At 38.1% G+C, this 18,883-nt stretch overlaps 1 non-coding gene across 1 annotated transcript; it reads right to left on the reverse strand.

Moving 5' to 3' along the window:
- Positions 1 to 13,772: 13,772 nt before the first annotated feature.
- On the reverse strand, positions 13,773 to 13,891 carry LOC145678137 (5S ribosomal RNA). The gene has a single exon (XR_014130253.1). It is a non-coding gene; the product is annotated as a 5S ribosomal RNA (ribosomal RNA).
- Between the last annotated feature and the right edge of the window lie 4,992 nt (positions 13,892 to 18,883).

Below are 18,883 nucleotides of genomic sequence, written 5' to 3' on the forward strand. Positions count from 1 at the left end.
GTGATGATGAGTACTGAATGAAGAAAGTGGGAGGAAACGGGAGAAACCCGAGAAAACCCATGAGCACGGTCTTTATGCACGACAAAGTTCACACGGCACGAGCTGGGATTGAACCAGGGACCCCAAGCACCGGAGGCCAAAAAAGGGACAAAAAGTCTTTCGTGCAACTTTCGTTTTCGGTAAAAAGTTTACACATAATTTAGAAAGAGTAGTTTTCTGGTCTTTTTATTTCACAAGTTGGTTCATGTCTATATTTTTTACATGCATAAAAAATTTTTCAACTCCCTTGCTTAGTTCCTGTTAAAGACCTCTACCTCTGATTGTATTTTTTGCACATATTCTTATTGTTTTCAGACAACATTTCTAAGAGCGTAATTTATCGTCAGCAAGAAAAGAAAAGGAAAGCCTCGGATAGTGGAATGTGTACTGTATATAATATATATATATATATATATATATATATATATATATATATATATATATATATATATATATATACGTATTAGTATATAGTTTTATTTTATACGTCTCCTATTATTACACAATGTGCAGATATTGTGAAAGCGCAAGTAAATATGTATAACTCCCCGTTCTGCACTTAATAACTTGAAAGAAGTTCGGGGAAGGTAGTGTAACAGAAAGTGCAAACAGAAATGAGGGTTTACAGGCATTTAATATTATTCCGTAGTAGTATGATTTTTTGTAAAATATATATATATATATATATATATATATATATATATATATATATATATATATATATATATATATATATATATAAACATACATATTCAATGATATAGTAAGAGGTTAGCAGCACTGATAGAACTGCAGAAAGTACAAAACCGTTAATAAGAAAGAGAGAGAGATGGTGGCCGCTTTTGTGCTTTTCATTGGCTAATTCCGAATTGCGCGCGAATACGTACGAGATTTCTTTCTTTTTCCTCTTCGCAGCCCAGATGTTGCCAATTAGAAGTTTTTAGTACTACATTTGTATGAAAATGTTGCCTTTAAGAAATGTGGTTTGCATACGGAGAAAAGAGCAAAATGAATATTTATCTTAGTGGGCATGAAAAAAGACGAAACATTTTGCAAGATGGACACACGAACTTCCTTAATGCAGGCGTTCAGTACATTATTGTAAAGAAAAAAACACTAAAAAGAATTACTTCAATATCCCTAGCAACATTCAACAATTCATAGAGAAAAATCTTTATTTTGAGAACAATGGAAAACTATGTAATTGTAGATAACTACTAAATTTAATGATTAAGGAAAACGTTTAGGCCCGGCCCTTCAGAAAGAAAGTGCACAGAATTTTCTCTCATGGAAGCAATTGCAAAATCAACATTTTGTTTGCAGTTATAATTAGAGGATCTATATACAGGGTGTTCGAAAAAGAATGTATCCTCTTGAAAGAAAATATTCTCTGGGCCCCTAATCCTTTATATACCGAAAGGAAGTTTGTATAGCATTTTTTCTTACCTTCGTTAGAAGAATTGAAAGTGACTACTATCGTGACACGGGAGATATTTGATCGATAGTCGAATTACTCCCATGCTCGAATGAACACGTCTCTTGTAAGGAGAGGAAAGGCTTCTGTGATCCGCTATCGCAGCTGTGTCATATCTGCAGAGAATGTTAGGACACAAACGTGATCTTTGAGAGCCTCGTGAAAAGAAGTCGCATAGTATCATGTGTGGAGACATCGGGGCCATCTGAAGAACGCTTCATCATTAGGACCAAGGGCGAGTTACGAAACACTCTGGGATATATTTATTAACATAACTTCTCGTCATTCTGCAAGTGTGGTGGAGCTCCATCCTATTGGAAAAGGAAACCTCGGGAGCCCTCTTCATGTGTAGGTATCGTTCACATCTGAAGCATGTGAAGATAGATTACTGTACTATCGTGTACCTAAAATCATTTTCTACGAATACGAACATGTCTACACTGAAGGCAGTGCAGCTCTTTTTCTCTTTTTTTTTTGGTCATGTATTGTAACGCGGGGCAATGCACACAATAACATGTAATGTTGTGTATCATCATAAAGGGCCAGGGCGATGATTGGATCTTGATGGACGTGGAGAACTGATAGGTGATGTGAGTGGTATTGTGATCTATGGTTGTATGTTTACTGATGAATGCATAAGGAGAGGTGAAGGGGTTGCCTTTTTTTTTATGTCGATCGGCAGGGAAGCGATTGGGAAACTTTTGACTTTGTTTTTCAACCGAATATATTGATTGAATAGGTCGCCGACAATTTTACGGGGCGTCACGTCGTTGCCTTTTTCATGTCGATCGCGAGCGAAGCGAGCGTTTTTTTTTTTTTTTTTTTTTACCGACAATATGTATTGAATCGGTTGCCAACACCTTTAGGGGCGCGTCACGTCCTTCTTTCTGTGCTGATCGCGAGCGAAGCGAGCGCGAAATTTTTGACTTTTTTTTTTTTTTTTTACCCACAATATTTATTCAATCGGTCGCCAACACTTTTAGGGGTGCGTCACGTCCTCTTTTCTCTGCTGATCGCGAGCGAAGCGAGCGCGAAATTTTGACCTTTTTTTCTCTTTTTAATTCTTTTTTTTTTCTTTAAGAAAAAATATTGATTTCATAGGTCGCCAACATTTTTACGGGATGGAACATCGTTTATTTGTTTTTCCAACCGTCTTTCTGTCTTGAGCCCCCGCCAAGTTAACTTTATGGTGGACAAAAACTATGTGCGGTGGGTTACCGCGGGGTTCTCCCGTTTCCTCCCACTTTCTTCATTCCACCACCATTTCAATCATTTCTCATAATCAGCGCCTCTTTTAGCCTAAGCGGCATAACGTGGGACGTAAAACAAAGATTTCCTTTAGTTGCTTTCTGTCTTGATTACGAGCGCGAAATTTTTTACTTTTTTTTTCTTTCTTTTGATATTATTCATTTAATAGGACGGCAACACCTTTACGGGCCGCCGCGTCGTCGTTTACACTTCTTCAGCCCATATTCTTTCTGCTTGTTCGTTTTCCGGCATCTTGTTATCACCGCCCGCGGGAATGCCTATGTCTTTCATCGCTTTTTGAAGCAAATCTTTAATAAATATGCACTCTCACATTTCTACTAATATGCATACCACAGTGGATAGACTGTAACTAGGAAAGCAGAAGCCTGCATATCATATTATTTAACAGTTGAAAGTGAACTGCCATTTTAAGTTTGATTTTGATCAGATGAGTGCAGTTCAACTCGTCGACAATTGTGAAGATTCTCGAGGTTAGGGACCATCCATTTTGTGCTTTGTAATGAAAATGGCTGCAGCCAAACTTCTCTGATCTGAATGAAACTTGGCATGATGATACATCTTGACCTGCTCTACAAGTTTATTTAGTATTTTCCGTTGCGCAGGCTTTTGCTTCTCCAGGTTCTCCCATGGAACTGAGAAACGTATTCAGTCGAACTTCTGCGGTAAGTCAGTATATCATCCTGAGAAGTTTGATCGAGATAGCAGAGGTTCGACTATTCGTTTTTCAATTCCATGTGATATTACAACACGGTGAACTAAATTTATATAGAAACACTTTGATTTTGTTTTGTTTTTTGCTAGCATTAAACTGAGAAAATGTTATTGAATAGACAGAGAACACCACTCAAAGAAAAGTACATCATAAGAATATATATATGGTTGCTGTGGTTCTCGGTTTAATTTGCTAGTTAAGAAACTTGCTCTAAATAAGTACATCTTACAGGTGAAAAACTAAGCCAGGCGATAGAATTAAATATAAAGTTATACACTTTTATTTTACGTTTACTAGTGTTGGGTTACTACTGTAAAATAAGTCAGTATATATGAAAGATAACTGTATTAGGTACTATTTTCCACCGGCGGTGTATTCTTGCATAGTGTACTTAATGTTTACAAGCGGGGCGCTACTAGTATGGATGCATGACAAGTGCTATTGAAACTCGAAAACTAACTGGTTTCCACTACCCTTGCTTATACGTATACCCGCGTCGCCTTCGCTCCTGTTCACTTTGGACGCACATTCTTGCTATCGCTCAGGCCCCCAGCTTTCTCCTGTTTTGGCTCCCTTAAATAGTATTCGTGCTTTTTATTGGCCACCTGGCAAAGCACTTGTAATGATTTTACACCAGTAACTCTAAAATACATGTGTATTACTTTATTTAATTCTGTCGTCTGCAGAATTTTTTTTTTTTTTCGTACAAATATGCCTTTTCATGCAGAACACTGAATTTTGCCTGTAAATTTTTGAGAATATGCTGTGACGAAACTTGAGCACCGTTCTTCTTTTCTTTCTTATCACGAGTCTTCTTTAGCCTAATGAGCACAATCATCACACGATAACGACTATTCTTTTCATTTAACTTGTAAACAAGTTGAACTAATAATAATAATTGATGTACAAAGGAGAAGTGTCCTACATATTTGAGGTAAAAAATAAAATAAATATACTTCTACTTCATCCGTGTTTACAAAGTTAAATGTTATCGATTTACAAAAAATGGTCACCTATCCACACACTGACCAGGCTCGACACTGCTTGACCATACATATTAAAACATCGGTCCCACTGAATACACAAGTAGTAAGCACATTCACATAAAAATAATTAGGATTACAGTATATAAAATGTGTTAATTAAAATAGCAAATGCCTTACCTTATCACAGGCGATCCAAAGCCACTGCACATCATCTGCTACGCACACTATATTCCTCCAATATTTCACTCACTTCCTATATCACGCAACAGAAAATATTAATAAAATTCACTTAGCAACATTTTCATTTTTAATCAACAATACGTATAACAATTAAGAATAAAATTAATTGTGAGCACATTGTTATAATTAGAATACTGTTTTTATTCGTTTACAAATATGGGATTAATATAGAGCTGGCAGCAACAATATATACAACTCATCCTGTATGTATCGTAAATCCTAACTTGAGAAGACATCTCTGACGCAAACAATGAGACAAGAAATCAAATACTATATCCGACACATTTGGGGTTTATTGAACTTCAATGTTGGAAGATACCACCTTGTCGGTAGTACAAATGTAATATCCTTACAACACGCGGAACTTTTGCCAGGCATATCTAGGAATTTGGGAAGATTAATTGATATCCTTAATGTGCAATGTATGATTATGACGCATTGTTATGTACACGCAGACGGAACCAGGACAATCTATAGATGACATTTGCACTGTGTTTGGACAATTTGTTCGCAGAAAGTAACCGTTTTTGTCTATGAATACTTGAGAACATGGAAGGTATGAGATATACATTTTATGCGCAAATATTATAATACAAATCATTGTTAGTTTGGTGGATGCGTGAAAGAAAGAAAAGGAGTAGATTTTTGCAGACGTCCGGATATAAAGCGAGAACTGAGAATACGCATCTATAACATCTATTTTCTTTGTGTTAATGATATCGATGAACTAAACGGGGAAACTAAAATACAACTGTTTGCAGTATAATTCGAAGTATAGTCAAGTGCAGAGGCGTACTCACGGGGTGTCCACCGGGTGCGGACTCCTCGCAAAAGTTCCTAAGTGAACATACATTTGCAGACTTTCTCATTAAATGTAGTTATTAACAGGGAAAATATTGATGTATCATCAATATAAATCTGATCTTACACTTCATCTGTACTCTGTCTGTATCATGTTTTTGTGAAAAAGTAAGTGGAATATTTATCGTGTTTTCGAATGCAGAATAATAGTATATAGACATAGTGGCTTGTAGTATTGGAACCTTGCCCCCCGAAGCTTGGATCCCTTAGAAGAAAAAAAAAATGCATGCGCGCCTGGTGAAATGGTTAACGAATTCAGTTCACTCGATGAATCGACAGATAGTAATACACATTTCGACAGATCGACAGCATTCGACAGATACAGACATATGAAAGTAGCACAAGAATTAGGCGAAAGTCCGTGCGTTTCCTCAATTCACGTAGGAAACAACAGAAAATATCAACTACCATAAAATAATCCGTATATATATTTAATTTATTTGGAATAAAATAAATATAGAAACAACCTGTTCATACATAACTACGGTAAGTGCGTTAATTGCTAACGTAAGAACAAATATGAAACAAGGCACAAAATAAAAAAGAAAAATAAAGTTAAAGGGAATAAATATTTAGGCTTGATTGTCATTCGTATTAAGAAGCTGGGTAATAAAATGTTAAAATCTACAGAAAATTATGAAATTAAATCAGGATTTGAAATAAAAGTCTATACATTGGAAGTAGGCCAGGGAGTTTGCAAGGCAGATGTGTGCGACACGCGTTACTTTATAGATTCCCTTCATTGAACTATAGTAAGCAGTACGAAGATGGTACTTTGCGTATAATCACAGGAAGGATTGAAGTTAATTACCATGGTAATATAATTATTTATTGATAAGTATTTCCATGTTAAATTATGAAAATTATAAGCACAAGGAGGGTGAAAAAGTAGTGTGACCGACTTAGCAATGACTGAAACATAAAATAGAAAAGCGAATAAAAACAAATGCCTTTTGAGTTATGTGGAATAAAGTTTCTTCTAGCCAGTAAGGAAGAATAGGATCTGGTGCATTCATTGAATACCTGAAAAAAATCGTTTATCAAAATAGAAGGAAACACACTTATCGTTGTGGCAACTACGAACTTCTGTTTACCTCAGCCCGCCTCAGCAAGTGCTTTCTATCCGGTCCGCGCTCCGTAACCAAACTCAACGCTGCCTGCCAGCGAAAATTTCATTCTTCAGTATCGTTGAGTTTATTGCAGAAAGCAATGGCAGATACGGCATCAGCACCTGCAGCCCCGGCACAGGCTTCTCCTAAGAAGTCTGCAAAGCCTAAGAAACCAAAAACAACACCTTCTCATCCAAGAACATCAGAAATGGTGAACAACGCCATCAAGAATTTGAAGGAAAGGGGAGGAAGTTCACTGCAAGCTATTAAGAAATACATCTCTCAGAACTACAAAGTGGATGCCGAGAAGCTTGCTCCATTTATCAAGAAATACTTGAGAAGTGCAGTTGCTTCTGGGTCTTTGGTTCAGACCAAGGGAAAAGGTGCATCTGGATCGTTTAAGCTTAGTGCTTCATCGCTGAAGGAGAAGCCTGAAGGTGGATCTTCAACCAAGGCGAAACGATCAGCATCAAAGGAGAAGAAGCCTGCGAAAAAGCCAGCAGCTAAACGTCCCAAGAAGACTGGTGAAAAGAAAAAGGCTGCTGCTCCCAAACCTAAGAAATCACCATCTAAAGTGAAGAAGGCAAAAACTCCCAAGAAGCCAAAGGCCCCGAAGCCAAAGAAGGCTACAGCAAAACCGAAAAGTGCTAAGAAGGCTGCACCAAAGAAGAAGTAAATGTGTCAGTAAATCATCTGACATTTTAAAACGGCTCTTTTTAGAGCCATCAAATACTTTGAGAAGAGTAAAATTGTGCTTTTCCTATCATTATCACATGTTCATTCATAGCAATGTATAGTATACACGCAAGGGACTTTGAGTTTTCTTTTTAACCGAAGCACTTCTTGATGTAAGTGCTTTATAACAGAGGGGAATTGAGGGTGGGGAAAGAAAGCTTTCACGGGTGTCAAGAATGGTGTACTCGAAAAAAAATGGGGAACACATTACGTAATGTCAATTTGTGATCACTTACTTTTTCCTTGTTCCTATCTTCAAGTAGCGAAACAGTACAGAAAACGCACTTAATGCATTTGTTAGAAAAACTTTTGCAGGCTGACTGGGTTCGATTCTCGGTGGGAGCTCAAATGTTTCGCATTGCACGTTAATAAGTAGGTCCACGTTTGAAACAGCCTTGCTGCTGAAAGGGACACTAAACTAAAATCAACTCTTTTCAAGGCTGGGGTGAAAGAAATGTTCGAACTTATTACAACTCGTGAAAGTGAAGTAGACTGTTTCAATTTAACGTCGTACTATTATGATTTTTATGATAAAGGAGACGGGTGATTACGCCTAATGAATGATGGAAATACTGGTGTAATGAGAAAGTGTTAGGAAAAGGGAACACGCTAATAACCACGGATACCGTCTTATAATTCGTAATATTGCTATAAAGAAAAATAGTAACACCAGCAGAAATGTAGGTGTACAATTGAACTGATGTTAAGTACAAACAGACACTTAAAGAAAGTTTAGTTTAACGTTTGCATTCAACAGCAGCGACCTCTGAGAAAATATTACTTTTGCTACCTTGGAAGAAGTACATATTTCGCCTGCGAGTTCTATGAGATTAATAACGTTGAGAAGGGCAAACAGTGGTTGAATCGAAGTTAACTTATGCAACATATGGCAAAATCGAATCCTTGACCACATAAAACGAAGATAATCAATCGGTAAACATAGGGGAAAACTAAAGAATATACTTGAAAGATAGGATGATATACGAAACGAGAGGAAAACGAAGGTAGATGTATTAACTATGCAACATACGGCGTGAGAATTTAAAAAAAAAAGATAACAAGTATGGACAAGATCCTTGTTAGGATAACAGCATCTCTAAGTAGTGTATTGGTCCTAAAAAGGACCGTTTTTGAACTCAGTGCCAGAACTTCAAACTTAAGCACGTTCCCCACGGATGCGGCGAGCAAGCTGAATGTCCTTAGGCATGATTGTGACTCTCTTTGCGTGAATAGCACACAAGTTGGTGTCTTCGAAAAGCCCTACAAGGTAAGCTTCACTTGCCTCCTGTAAAGCCATGACAGCTGAGCTTTGGAAGCGAAGATCTGTCTTGAAATCTTGTGCAATTTCTCGGACGAGTCGTTGGAAGGGCAGCTTGCGGATGAGCAATTCAGTGCTCTTCTGGTAACGACGAATTTCTCGGAGAGCCACAGTACCAGGCCTGTAACGATGGGGCTTTTTCACTCCACCGGTAGCTGGAGCACTCTTTCTTGCAGCTTTGGTGGCAAGCTGCTTTCGAGGAGCTTTGCCTCCAGTAGATTTCCTAGCTGTCTGCTTGGTACGTGCCATTGCAACTGTCACGACTTGTTTCAAATAATTGCGCGCTCAAAGTCAAAGTCAAAGTCAAAGTCTGTTTTCCCAGCATGGGAAGGACGTCTAGCCAGTAGGGCTACTTTGTCCATGGTATTATTTGTGTTTTGTTTTTGTGGTGCTAGTTAGCGGGCCTATGGATTGGGTATGTGAATAGGAGTTGGGATTAAAGGTATCGGATTTCTACTGGAAGCTAGCGTTGTTTATTTATCTTTCTTCTTGATCTTCCCTGTAGAACAGCTTGGCCGTAATCCAGTGTTGAGGCGCTCAAGCCCGTAAGCTCCGCCACTGAGTCCAAAAACTTTTTTTTTTTTTTTTTTTTTTTTTTTTAATAGTTTGGTTTAGTTTAGTTTTTAGCGATGTTTGCTAGTGTTTCGATAATGGTGTTGGGGTTTTCTGTATTTGGTATTGTTGCGTAGTGTTCTTTGAAAAAATTTGATGCAATCAATCTATTGGCGAACTTTCTGTTTAGATATGATATGAACTCGTTGAGCTTTTTGAGTTTATATATTTGATATGCCTCATCTGTGTGTGTTTCTCCCATCGTTATTCTTATCCAGTACCTTTCCGTACGTTTCAGTCTTTCGACGTCTTGCTTAGTGAAGAGTGGGGAGCCGTAGGTGAGATTAGATCTTATAATCGTTTTGTAGATTCTTGAGTTAACCTGAGCTGTGTTGTTGGCGTTTTTCAGAATTGGTTTAAGTAAATGCATGATTTTAATTGCTTTACTTTTTAGTTTCTTAGTATGTTGGTGTAGACTCAGTCTGTTGTTGAACGTGATTCCTAGGTAGGTGGCATTGTTTTGAGGCTTGATCCGTACGTTGTTGACTTTAATGGTTCTGTTTTTATTTTTCCTGGTGCCTTTGGCTGTTGGGTATAATATGAGTAGCTGAGTCTTGGCAGAGTTCATCTCCAGATGCCACTCTTTACACCACTTGGAGAAACTGTCTGCTTGTTTTTCTAGCTTAGTTAGAATGTTCTTGGTGATGCGGGATGTGGTCCAGTAGGCCGTGTCATCTGCGTATAATGCCAGCTGAGTGTTATCGTTTTTTGGAGTGTCGTTAACATACACGATGTATAAGAGTGGTGCAAGAGTGGATCCCTGAGGAACGCCTCTCTCTATGGGAATGGGGTTCGACAGCTTATCTTGGAATTTAAGTCTTGTTTCCCGGTTTTTAAGGAAGAAGTAGATCCATCGTATTATTGTTGTTGGGAGGTTGAGGTTTGTCAGCTTATACAAGAGCCCCTCGTGCCACACAGTGTCAAATGCACTGCTCAGGTCAAAGAACATGGCTCCTAATTTGTGCTTCCGTTTGAAGGCTTCCTGAGCGTCATTGAATATTCTTATGGTGTGTTGGATTGTGTTGTATGTTGGTCTGAAACCTGCCTGTTGTTTATTAAGTTGTTTACTCTCGTCCATGTATGCGTGAATCCTGTTTACTATGAAGTCAAGTTATATAAAGAGCAAAACCGTTAAATCAAGCTATTTCTCATTGGATAAAGTCAGTCGAAAAGGACAGTTCTCATTGGCTTAGACACGTTTTGTGTTTTTCCTCCGTGCTTTCCCTGCATGATCGAAGGAACAAAACCACGAGTCTTGGGCTGCTTGGGCTTGTATTTCTCGTGTGTGGTGAGCGAAGCAGTAACATATCGAAATGACAGGACGTGGAAAAGGAGGCAAGGGTCTTGGCAAAGGAGGTGCCAAGCGCCACCGTAAAGTTCTTCGTGACAACATCCAGGGTATCACCAAACCCGCTATTAGGCGTCTTGCTCGCCGTGGTGGTGTGAAGCGTATCTCTGGTCTCATTTATGAAGAGACCCGAGGAGTATTGAAAGTATTCCTGGAGAACGTAATCAGAGATGCTGTTACATACACAGAACACGCCAAGAGGAAGACAGTGACAGCTATGGATGTTGTGTATGCCTTGAAGAGGCAAGGAAGAACCCTGTACGGTTTCGGAGGTTAAGTTGGGGTTCCTCCTATTTTGGATATAAAATTGGCATAAACGGCTCTTTTCAGAGCCAACAAATTTATATAAAGGGAAAGATTTACTTTGTGCGATTTTCTGTTAGATTATAAGAATTCGTGTAACTACATTAAAGCCTTTTGATGCACACAAAATTACAGACGTAGAGAGATTAATTTGAGAAAATCATACGTTTTTTTTTACATTATGTACGTTCATGTATACGTATTCATATGTAGCAGTATTAATGCTGGAGAAGGGGTTCTGGTTGGAAATTGGCGATTTGTTGGAAGTAGCGAGCATGAGAGATGCGAAACGCAAGTCGGAATTTCTGTTCTGACAGTAGGATGTACGTATAGAGGCTTATACAACTTCTATACTGTGCTGTGAGGGGCGAATAATGCGTTAGAAACCTGAATCTTGTCCTTTATCTTGTTTACGTGGTCTTGGGTTCGATTTTTTTCTTTTGCGGTAGTGTCTATTGTGATTTACATGTAAATTAATGACACTTCGTAGCGGGTTAGTAAAATAAAGAGTAATACAAATATGAGATGTAGGTTAATGCATTGTATACTTCACATTATTTACTAAAGAAAGGCAGTAGTTACAAGAAACCTAGGCTCGCTCGTTGGGCACAGTAGCAAATGAGTTCTGAGATCAGAGAATAAGAGTAGTTGCGTATTACAAACCATATACATATAACACATATCACACAAATATGAATATCGACCTTGCAAAGAATAAATCGTACTTAAGTGTGCATTTAATGTCATTACTATGTTGCAAAAGAAATTTAGGAAAGTTTTTTGATCCGCTCTGTTCATGATGTCATTGGGGCATAGTAATGAACAATAATAAATGTCGAGAACATATTGAACAGAGTAATTTCAGCCAAGCCAACGCAAGAGAGAAACATGAGTGCTTTAAGAATGTTGGAAATTCCTTTGTCTAGCATGAAGTACATGAGAATATGTGGTATGAGGTTTTCTTCCATTGCTGAGAATCTGGGCTCGACTGTCCTGTCCTCTGGGTAATATGAGCCCGATGTACGCAAATATCAAAAAAATGTAGCTAGCGACAATACAAAAGGTAATGATCTTATAATTAATAATGTAGTGGGAACTAAGCACATCGCTGTTTGGAGTATTCTAAAGATAGTGTGACTTCCTATGGGCTTCAATTACGATCGACGACTACACATACTAATTAATCGAATAGCAGCGAGAATTTCGAATGACACTAAGCAACTATCTCAGACACTTTTGATGAGTCTGTATATCGAAAACAATTCATTTCAATCGTAAATCTCCTCTATAAAGGGGTTTGTGGCCCTCATAAGGGCCGATTTGTATGAGATATAGGTCTTACATTTATGCCTTCTTCTCAGTTTTCTTGGGCAGAAGTACAGCTTGAATGTTGGGCAAAACACCACCCTGAGCGATTGTAACTCCAGACAACAACTTGTTTAATTCCTCGTCGTTACGGATAGCTAACTGCAGATGACGTGGAATAATCCTAGTCTTCTTGTTGTCACGAGCAGCGTTGCCTGCCAACTCAAGAACTTCAGCTGCCAGGTATTCCATGACTGCAGCCAAATACACGGGAGCGCCAGCACCAACTCGTTCGGCATAGTTACCCTTTCGCAAAAGACGATGGATTCTGCCTACTGGGAATTGAAGGCCAGCCCTGCTGGAGCGGGACTTGCTCTTTCCCTTGACTTTTCCACCTTTGCCGCGACCAGACATTGTTCAATATTCTTTCGTAATAAGATGAGAGGAAAAATTGCGGCCTCCCATGAATCAAGTCAGTTTTGTTACTACTTCAAGCGTGCACCCGAGTGCATCAAATGAAAAGCAAGGCAGTTGGCGCGAATTGAAACACGTACTGTAATTTAAATGAAGTCGATAAATCGGCGGACACATCTAATTTTGCTGAACGAGTGAGTCATCATGCCACCAAAAACTAGCGGAAAGGCTGCAAAGAAGGCTGGTAAAGCCCAAAAGAATATCTCCAAGGGAGATAAGAAGAAGAAGAGGAGGAGGAAGGAGAGCTATGCCATTTACATCTACAAAGTTTTGAAGCAAGTGCATCCTGACACTGGCATATCTAGCAAAGCTATGAGTATCATGAACAGCTTTGTTAATGACATCTTCGAGCGTATTGCTGCTGAAGCTTCTCGTTTGGCCCATTACAATAAGCGGTCAACTATCACCAGCCGGGAAATCCAAACAGCTGTGCGCCTTCTTTTGCCTGGTGAACTTGCCAAGCACGCTGTAAGTGAGGGTACGAAGGCTGTTACCAAGTACACAAGCTCTAAGTAAAAATCTTCTTCAAGATTTTTCATTTCAAACGGTCCTTGTCAGGACCAACACATTATTCGAAAGAGTTAAATCACGAAATTTGCTTCATTCTGTTATGTAGAAACACCTTGAAATCCAATTTCTATATGCTGTTAGTAAAAAAGTAAAGCACATAGCGGAGATGTGTCGTGCTTGTATACGAAAGGCATTTACTCGCCGGAGATCTACACTTAGTCATAATAATTTACTTTTAAAAAGTGGTAATACATTCCGTGTTAAGTATAGTAGTAGGTGCACACGGATCGGAAATCAGGTTATTTTAATGTGCCGTGCAAATAAACAGGCTGTTAGTGTAAGAAATAGTGGGTATAACGCTTAGAATATCGATTAATCGCTATGAAATAATGTTGATAAATTATCTCTTGAAAGTACTATAAAATTAATGTTTCTAGTATTTTCGTACTTGAAGGATAATGAAATTTGAAAAAGAGATGCCAACAGCACCTGGTGTTCCCAGGCGGTCACCCATCCAAGTACTGACCAGGCCCGATGCTGCTTGACTTCGGTGATCGGACGAGAACCGGTATATTCAGCATGGTATGGCCGTTGGCAACTACCTTTTCTTCAATGTCCTGTTAAGGAAGTATGTTTTAAGTAAGAATTGACATTATTAACTATAAAGGCAAGCATATTAACGTCGTTAACATTACTTGGAATATACTAATATTCGAATAAATATTTGAATGTTCGAATGATGAGTGATTCGGATGTTCATAGTGCCACTATGTCCTATCGAGTTTACTATCACGAACCACGTATGAAATTGTATATAAATAAATAAAAATAAATCCTTTATTAAGTATTGATTACAGGAAAAAGGCAAACTTACATTCTTTAATGTACACAATGAAATGTATGAAAGATATTTTTAAGATATGTTTCACTTACCCTTTATAACGCAAGGTAGTTTTCAGTGTAGCATCCTCTTCAGCTGCGAGATAACGTAAGGCAGATGATCATTCAGTCGTGAAGCACTAAAATGTAATATACATTTTAACTATTATCGATAAGAATTATTTACTGCAGGGATGCAAATAAAGTGAGGCAAATTAGTAAATAAAAACCGATACTGTAACTGATAATGTAATTACGTATCTGTATTAGTTGTATATACAGTAATCGCACGATTATCCGCGGAGTTGGATGTTGGCATAATCGCGCATAATCAGCAGTATGAGCAGAAAAGGGAAATGAAATGAAATCTTTAGATTTACGTCGCATACTTATACCGGTTACGCTAAAGGAGACGGTGATGATGAGTACTGAATGAAGAAAGTGGGAGGAAACGGGAGAAACCCGAGAAAACCCATGAGCACGGTCTTTATGCACGACAAAGTTCACACGGCACGAGCTGGGATTGAACCAGGGACCCCAAGCACCGGAGGCCAAAAAAGGGACAAAAAGTCTTTCGTGCAACTTTCGTTTTCGGTAAAAAGTTTACACATAATTTAGAAAGAGTAGTTTTCTGGTCTTTTTATTTCACAAGTTGGTTCATGTCTATATTTTTTACATGCATAAAAAATTTTTCAACTCCCTTGCTTAGTTCCTGTTAAAGACCTCTACCTCTGATTGTATTTTTTGCACATATTCTTATTGTTTTCAGACAACATTTCTAAGAGCGTAATTTATCGTCAGCAAGAAAAGAAAAGGAAAGCCTCGGATAGTGGAATGTGTACTGTATATATATATATATATATATATATATATATATATATATATATATATATATATATATATATATATATATATATACGTATTAGTATATAGTTTTATTTTATACGTCTCCTATTATTACACAATGTGCAGATATTGTGAAAGCGCAAGTAAATATGTATAACTCCCCGTTCTGCACTTAATAACTTGAAAGAAGTTCGGGGAAGGTAGTGTAACAGAAAGTGCAAACAGAAATGAGGGTTTACAGGCATTTAATATTATTCCGTAGTAGTATGATTTTTTGTAAAATATATATATATATATATATATATATATATATATATATATATATATATATATATATATATATAAACATACATATTCAATGATATAGTAAGAGGTTAGCAGCACTGATAGAACTGCAGAAAGTACAAAACCGTTAATAAGAAAGAGAGAGAGATGGTGGCCGCTTTTGTGCTTTTCATTGGCTAATTCCGAATTGCGCGCGAATACGTACGAGATTTCTTTCTTTTTCCTCTTCGCAGCCCAGATGTTGCCAATTAGAAGTTTTTAGTACTACATTTGTATGAAAATGTTGCCTTTAAGAAATGTGGTTTGCATACGGAGAAAAGAGCAAAATGAATATTTATCTTAGTGGGCATGAAAAAAGACGAAACATTTTGCAAGATGGACACACGAACTTCCTTAATGCAGGCGTTCAGTACATTATTGTAAAGAAAAAAACACTAAAAAGAATTACTTCAATATCCCTAGCAACATTCAACAATTCATAGAGAAAAATCTTTATTTTGAGAACAATGGAAAACTATGTAATTGTAGATAACTACTAAATTTAATGATTAAGGAAAACGTTTAGGCCCGGCCCTTCAGAAAGAAAGTGCACAGAATTTTCTCTCATGGAAGCAATTGCAAAATCAACATTTTGTTTGCAGTTATAATTAGAGGATCTATATACAGGGTGTTCGAAAAAGAATGTATCCTCTTGAAAGAAAATATTCTCTGGGCCCCTAATCCTTTATATACCGAAAGGAAGTTTGTATAGCATTTTTTCTTACCTTCGTTAGAAGAATTGAAAGTGACTACTATCGTGACACGGGAGATATTTGATCGATAGTCGAATTACTCCCATGCTCGAATGAACACACGTCTCTTGTAAGGAGAGGAAAGGCTTCTGTGATCCGCTATCGCAGCTGTGTCATATCTGCAGAGAATGTTAGGACACAAACGTGATCTTTGAGAGCCTCGTGAAAAGAAGTCGCATAGTATCATGTGTGGAGACATCGGGGCCATCTGAAGAACGCTTCATCATTAGGACCAAGGGCGAGTTACGAAACACTCTGGGATATATTTATTAACATAACTTCTCGTCATTCTGCAAGTGTGGTGGAGCTCCATCCTATTGGAAAAGGAAACCTCGGGAGCCCTCTTCATGTGTAGGTATCGTTCACATCTGAAGCATGTGAAGATAGATTACTGTACTATCGTGTACCTAAAATCATTTTCTACGAATACGAACATGTCTACACTGAAGGCAGTGCAGCTCTTTTTCTCTTTTTTTTTTGGTCATGTATTGTAACGCGGGGCAATGCACACAATAACATGTAATGTTGTGTATCATCATAAAGGGCCAGGGCGATGATTGGATCTTGATGGACGTGGAGAACTGATAGGTGATGTGAGTGGTATTGTGATCTATGGTTGTATGTTTACTGATGAATGCATAAGGAGAGGTGAAGGGGTTGCCTTTTTTTTTATGTCGATCGGCAGGGAAGCGATTGGGAAACTTTTGACTTTGTTTTTCAACCGAATATATTGATTGAATAGGTCGCCGACAATTTTACGGGGCGTCACGTCGTTGCCTTTTTCATGTCGATCGCGAGCGAAGCGAGCGTTTTTTTTTTTTTTTTTTTTACCGACAATATGTATTGAATCGGTTGCCAACACCTTTAGGGGCGCGTCACGTCCTTCTTTCTGTGCTGATCGCGAGCGAAGCGAGCGCGAAATTTTTGACTTTTTTTTTTTTTTTTTTACCCACAATATTTATTCAATCGGTCGCCAACACTTTTAGGGGTGCGTCACGTCCTCTTTTCTCTGCTGATCGCGAGCGAAGCGAGCGCGAAATTTTGACCTTTTTTTCTCTTTTTAATTCTTTTTTTTTTCTTTAAGAAAAAATATTGATTTCATAGGTCGCCAACATTTTTACGGGATGGAACATCGTTTATTTGTTTTTCCAACCGTCTTTCTGTCTTGAGCCCCCGCCAAGTTAACTTTATGGTGGACAAAAACTATGTGCGTGGGTTACCGCGGGGTTCTCCCGTTTCCTCCCACTTTCTTCATTCCACCACCATTTCAATCATTTCTCATAATCAGCGCCTCTTTTAGCCTAAGCGGCATAACGTGGGACGTAAAACAAAGATTTCCTTTAGTTGCTTTCTGTCTTGATTACGAGCGCGAAATTTTTTACTTTTTTTTTCTTTCTTTTGATATTATTCATTTAATAGGACGGCAACACCTTTACGGGCCGCCGCGTCGTCGTTTACACTTCTTCAGCCCATATTCTTTCTGCTTGTTCGTTTTCCGGCATCTTGTTATCACCGCCCGCGGGAATGCCTATGTCTTTCATCGCTTTTTGAAGCAAATCTTTAATAAATATGCACTCTCACATTTCTACTAATATGCATACCACAGTGGATAGACTGTAACTAGGAAAGCAGAAGCCTGCATATCATATTATTTAACAGTTGAAAGTGAACTGCCATTTTAAGTTTGATTTTGATCAGATGAGTGCAGTTCAACTCGTCGACAATTGTGAAGATTCTCGAGGTTAGGGACCATCCATTTTGTGCTTTGTAATGAAAATGGCTGCAGCCAAACTTCTCTGATCTGAATGAAACTTGGCATGATGATACATCTTGACCTGCTCTACAAGTTTATTTAGTATTTTCCGTTGCGCAGGCTTTTGCTTCTCCAGGTTCTCCCATGGAACTGAGAAACGTATTCAGTCGAACTTCTGCGGTAAGTCAGTATATCATCCTGAGAAGTTTGATCGAGATAGCAGAGGTTCGACTATTCGTTTTTCAATTCCATGTGATATTACAACACGGTGAACTAAATTTATATAGAAACACTTTGATTTTGTTTTGTTTTTTGCTAGCATTAAACTGAGAAAATGTTATTGAATAGACAGAGAACACCACTCAAAGAAAAGTACATCATAAGAATATATATATGGTTGCTGTGGTTCTCGGTTTAATTTGCTAGTTAAGAAACTTGCTCTAAATAAGTACATCTTACAGGTGAAAAACTAAGCCAGGCGATAGAATTAAATATAAAGTTATACACTTTTATTTTACGTTTACTAGTGTTGGGTTACTACTGTAAAATAAGTCAGTATATATGAAAGATAACTGTATTAGGTACTATTTTCCACCGGCGGTGTATTCTTGCATAGTGTACTTAATGTTTACAAGCGGGGCGCTACTAGTATGGATGCATGACAAGTGCTATTGAAACTCGAAAACTAACTGGTTTCCACTACCCTTGCTTATACGTATACCCGCGTCGCCTTCGCTCCTGTTCACTTTGGACGCACATTCTTGCTATCGCTCAGGCCCCCAGCTTTCTCCTGTTTTGGCTCCCTTAAATAGTATTCGTGCTTTTTATTGGCCACCTGGCAAAGCACTTGTAATGATTTTACACCAGTAACTCTAAAATACATGTGTATTACTTTATTTAATTCTGTCGTCTGCAGAATTTTTTTTTTTTTCGTACAAATATGCCTTTTCATGCAGAACACTGAATTTTGCCTGTAAATTTTTGAGAATATGCTGTGACGAAACTTGAGCACCGTTCTTCTTTTCTTTCTTATC

Source organism: Thermobia domestica, unplaced genomic scaffold (genome assembly GCF_964235325.1).
Source record: "Thermobia domestica unplaced genomic scaffold, izTheDome1.hap1.1 HAP1_SCAFFOLD_1910, whole genome shotgun sequence".
Classification (NCBI taxonomy): Eukaryota; Metazoa; Arthropoda; class Insecta; order Zygentoma; family Lepismatidae; genus Thermobia; species Thermobia domestica.